Source organism: Coturnix japonica, chromosome 4 (assembly GCF_001577835.2).
Source record: "Coturnix japonica isolate 7356 chromosome 4, Coturnix japonica 2.1, whole genome shotgun sequence".
In the NCBI taxonomy this organism is placed as follows: domain Eukaryota; kingdom Metazoa; phylum Chordata; class Aves; order Galliformes; family Phasianidae; genus Coturnix; species Coturnix japonica.
In genome coordinates, this window is record NC_029519.1 from 4,073,680 (window position 1) to 4,079,406 (window position 5,727).

Below are 5,727 nucleotides of genomic sequence, written 5' to 3' on the forward strand. Positions count from 1 at the left end.
TTGGAGGGCCACCTGTAGGCATGTTCTTCACCTGGAACGCATCTGCTGCACCTTCCTTGCCCCTCCAGTGCTACTGTCCATCCCAGAATGAATCCTTCCTGCTTAGTAGCTCTATAGGCATAACCCCAAGGATGGCAGAGTTCCTGCAGCACCCTCATCCTCTACAGCACTCTGAAGTGTCTCCTCTGTGATGATGGATCGTTAAATCTGCTTCTCAAGCTCCCAGAGCTACAAGAGGAACAACAGACTTGCTGTGCTTTTTAGCATTGGAGTAAATGCAAACATCACCATGTGAAAAAGCCATCTAGCTGAGGCTGAGTGGTCTGAGGTCGTTATTTGCATTGCTGTTTGTTTTCAAGGTGCAACACCAAGGCAGTGCTGGATCCTGGATGACTCTGACAGAGCAGGTGTGACCATCAGGTAAGGAGATACAACACTGCAAATGCACAAGGTCATGTTTTCCACCCTGGGATCTCAGAGCTGTGCCTGCTGCTCGCATGAGAATGCCCCAATTGTTACAAAAGGCAAATGAATTCCCCTGTGACTTGGTTCCTGCTTTTCCTGGACTGGTTTGCCAGCTGGAGTTTTGTTGCAGAGATATTTGCTGTCAATAAAATGCCTTAGCACTGGGCCAGCTGCCTTAAAGGGCTCAGTGCTATTGTCCCACTAGCGAGATGCCAGCACTGTTTGGCACAGTTGAATGCCTAAACTCAGCTCCCACCAGCAATGTGTAGCTTCAGCTGGAATCAGCCTGTGCTGCGATGACAGAGCTGATAATAGACTGATGGCACTCGTGACAAGGGTGTAAGGGTTGAGTAAAAAGTTCCCTGGAAAAAGATGATCATCCCAGAGTTTCCCTATCCAACAGTGCTCCCAATTGCACCAGATTATAGCTTGTAGATCTGCCAAGACTGGAGCACCTTTGAGCTGGGAAGAGGAGTGAGAGGAGCACCTGCATTTTTCTGGGGCTGATGCGAGACATCGAGGCGGTGGGATCACAGTGCGGCTGGAAGTCCTGGATCACAACAAATGGGACAGTTAATACCTGGACTTCTGTGGCTGGCCGGGCTCGTGATGTAGCAGAATGAGTCAAGCCAAGGCGCAGTGTGTAAATATTTACACCGCAGTTACCAGGTTTCAAGTTTGGCTGGTCCCTCTTGGCTCTGACCACTCCATGTTTGTGGCTCTGAGTTGCCAGGGACACTCGCAGCCTTGCCCAAGGGGCACAAACCTCTCTGCAGGAGCCAGGGGCATTGCTGCAGAGCTGCTCCCAGGAGGCAGAGCACAGGGCAAGGGCTGGCTCCAGCTGCAGGGAAGCATCCCAGCATCACCCCTGCACCCACCAAGCACCAGAAGCCTTGGGAAGGGTGACACGAGGTACTGATGAGTCCCTGAATGTTGTTCTGGTAGCATCTTCACCCCCCAGACCCTGTGTGTATGGAAAGAAAGGGTTTCTGTGCAGCGTACTACGAGGTCAGTGTATGCACCAGCCTCTGCCATGTGCAGATGGCTCCTTGCTGCAGGGTGCTGCTCATCTAAACGGCCTCAGCGTACCTCTCACGTTCTTCCTCAGATCCACAGTGCCTACTGCCAAATATTTTTCCCCACTGTTGGTTCAGTGCATTCTTCTGTTCCCTCGCTTGAGCTGCCGAAGGGAAAAATCTCAATCTGTTTTTACCGAAAGGATTTATTTCAGTACGAAAGTGGCAGGAAGGCAGTTTCTCTGTATCCATGCACGTATCTGAGCTCTTTCTCTTGGGTCTCTTTCAGCTTTGATTTCAAACCGTCTCTGAATCACTTTTCTTCAGCAGAATTCAGTTAAAAAGAGAGCTCTCATTTTGGCGTAAAAGCTGATTCCCAGAAAACTTGGTTTAAAACCACAGAAAACACACCTGTGCTCCCTGTGTGATCTAAATCAGCTGCAAATCCCTTCTGAGATGGAAGGAAAGGAGAAGTCCAGCACAGGTAGATCCCATAGCCTGGTTTTGTGTCTGAAACCTTTCAGTAGAGAAAGCTGCCTGACTGCTATCTGCTGCAGCTCCTCCAGTACATGGAGCTCAGGAAATTGCAGTCATAATTTCCTTAGTGCCAAGGAGTTTGTAATTTTCCCATGACTATTTCTTTTTTGTTGTTGTTGCTTGCAAAACAAAGCCTTTGTCAAGTGCTCGCAGATTGACTTTTTCCTGACTATGAAGCAAATGTGAAGCACACAGTTCATGGGAACGCTGTCTACTTGTTTGAGATAAAGACCACAAGCAGGCTCAGTATTGGGGATTAAACCTTCTGTAAATAGCCTTATGGCTTTAATAAAAGCTTCCTGAGGAAAGGGGAAACTGAACTGAGAGAAGGTAAAAGTGCTTGTGTAGACTGGGTGAAGGCAGCCACAAAGCAGGGACTGAGTGGCTGTACCAGAGCCAGGCAGGTAGTGCCCTGGGGGACAGAGAGAGTACATGACAGCCAAAATGGAATGAGGCACTTGTAGCAGGATGAGGAATTCTGTTTGTGTTCCCTGAGCTGTAAGCCCCAGCCCATGCTGTACCTGTTGTTTCTCACGAGCATCCCAATGATCTAACCCAGTTGTGTGTGTGTTTTCATCGTCCTCAGCTTACTAATTGATTTGATTTTAGCTGCAGACTCAAGCAAAACAAAATTTGTCATGCTTTGAAAAACCTCTCTGCCACTTAAACACTTACTTTACTGACATTAGCCAGTGGGTTCCTTAAAATTATTATTATTATTATGATTATTATGAGACTAAGAGTTGAAGCTAAAATTAATAAAGGGACTTAATCTTGATCTAATATCCAGAATCCATTTTTCAGATGTGGAACATGAAACTCATGCTGAGCCTGACACCATGCAAAAAGAACACAGTGAGGGGAGTTATGAACAGCAAGATAAAACTAAGGATGTTTGAGGTGGCAATAAGAGATTCCTCTGCAAATCCCATTGCTATGTTAAAAGTAAAACCCTGTATTACTATAAATTCACCCTTTGTTTGATAAACATGGGTGTATAGGAAACTCTTGATCACAGCCTGAACCTCTGATTGACCACCTGAGGCAAGCAATGAGTCAGCTGTGGGAGCACAGGTGAAGGTAATTCAGCTGTGCTACTGGAAGGAATGGAGCTTGTCTCCATCTCTCCCAGATCTCATTTAAGGGCTGACCACCACTAAGGCAGGATCTCTTTCTCTGGAGATCGCTCTTGTGTGGAGTTCATGATGAGCATTTCCCATTTATCACAGTTTATCTTTCTATCGTGAGAATCTTTCATACAAAACATCTAGTTTAACCTCTGTTTGCTTACCTGTCAACTGTACACACGGGGTATCTGTTTGATATATGGATGAACATGTATCCACTCAGAAGCAATAACTGATGAAGACCAAGAAGAACCAAACCGTGTTACAGATGTTATCTGCTTTGCTTATGCAAGTACTAAAATATTTGAGGGCTCTCAGCTGAAGGTGTTTGCTGCAGGGCCGAAGTCTGGAAACACTTAAGCAAATGGTGACCCAGCAGCTGTGGAAGTCAATGGAAACTGACTTGATTTCAGTGGAGGGTGGATGAAAAATGTTAGTCACAGCAGTAGTTCTGCTTGAGGAAAGTTATTTTTTTTTGCCCAAACTATTCCCCGTGCTGCAGACTGCAAGGGTCAGGAAAGGTTTACGTAAGCCCTGAGACTGGAGGAGGCCTCAGCATGGGTGGGGGGGAGCAGAAGTGTGTCCATTCACAGGGATAGCGTGTCCCATAGGTGCACACCCAGCTGGAGCACAGCTCTGTTCTGCTGCCCCTTGGCTCCAACATCCAACAGCAGAGCAAACAAAGCAAAGCACGTGAGCGTGGCTGGAAATGCTGTGCTTCAAACAACAATGCAGCACAAAACCTGCAGCACAAAACCTCCAGCCCTGCCTTTGGCAGAAAACCTGGCATGTTGAACAGCCCCCCACAGGCTGCAGATAAATGCCTGCCCATGCGGCCAGCATTCCTTGAAAACTTATATTGTTGCTGGAAAGAGAGGTGGAAACCTTTGTCAGCATTGCCTTTTCAGAATGCAGCCGGTGAGCCAACAGATGGGTCCATTTCTGCAGGGCTCTGGTGCATCATCCTTTATAAATGGGAGTCACCTTTGTGATTTTCCATGTACTGGGAGAAGCGTTTTGGCCTCTGCCAAAGGCCAGCGAGCAGGCTGACATGGCCACCCCCCCTTAACCTGACAGCTGAGCCCTCCCCACAGCTGCTTTTTGAAGGTGGGAACAATCCTTAGTGAGATCCCCTCTCAAAGTGCAGGTTCTGGTGTCACTCAGGAAAATCAGAGTGGTGGTGATGCTTCAAATAACACGGTCACTGTAACTGCTCGTAGGCTTGTTTGAAGCACCAGCCTTTCAGCAGGTGATTTTCCAGCTTTTGAAACTCTCTTTTGATCCAGGTTTGCTGATGGCATTGCAGGGCTGTGCTACAGATGTATTTTGGCATTAAAGGGTGGCAAGCAGAGTAGTGTAGCAGCAGCCACAGCCCTCTTGTCATCTTACTGCCTGCCTGCTGCACTCAGAACCTCCTCCTGCATCCTTGGCAGGTGGCCCTGATGGAAAAGGGTCCATTGATGCCCACTGGTAGTAATGTAATGCCTCTGTCTAATGTGTGCATGTGTATAATGCCCAAACCACAGCAGCAGGAAGAATTACATGGTATACAAAGATGGGTTTTACTGCAGAAAAAGCGGTGCTCTCTGCTTTGCAGTTTGTCACCTGCTGAGAAAAATCAAACAAACCCAAGCTGCACCTGGATGGGTTTGCTGCCTGCAGTGTATTGCTTTAGCTTCTCCAGCTAGCAAGGCCGTGGTCAAATAATGTTTTCTTTAAAGATGAGCACACGAACAGGCCTTTGCTGGGCTGATGGTCCACCCCAGGGAGGTGGAAATATGCAGCACTCACCTCCTGTTGAGGTTTGCTGGCTGCAAGGAGGGCTGAACGCTGCTCCTCAGGCTCTGCTTTCTGCTTGACCAATGCCTTTGCTTTACAGAGGTGCGCCTGGCACAGAGCCTGACAGCTCAGCAGTCTCTGCATTAAACTCCATGGAAAAAGGGTTTACATCACTGATGCTTTATCCACACCGTTATAAAATTCCCAAAGCCCCACCCTTCTTTGCTCCCTGAGAGGAATGACTCTGAAACACTTCAGCTTTTCCATTACTTCTCCTGCTTGGCAATGTGTTGCTGAGGTCTGCCTGCAGGTGAGGCTCATCTGCTGTAGGCACCGACCCAGCTTGGCCAGAGCTGCCACCAAGGCCACAAAATGGCAGGCACGGAGACTGCTGTATCTCTTCCCTTGCTTTGTTCCTTCCCTTTTTCCACCAGAGGAATGTTTCCTGCTCTCAGGCACTGGGAGGATGAGGGGGTTGTGTTTGTGCCAAACCAAGGGTGTTTGCCTGGAGAGGGTTGGAGAGAGGAACTGGTAATTGTCCCACCTGGAGTGAGCAGCTGGGAGGGGAAGGAAGGGAGGAAGCAGGAGGGGGCTGGGTGCTGCCCGGGTTATGGTTGCTGGGTTTTCGCATGCTGTGAGGATAGGATGTCCCTGCTGGCCTGGAGAGCTGTTCTGGCTTGGTGTGGCAGAGGAGGACTGCCAAGGCTACCCAAGAGATGCAGGACCCTCATTCTGCATGGATACACCTCAAAATGGTTTTCATGTGCAAAAATGGGCCTGACTGCATAGAAGATTCCTCGCTC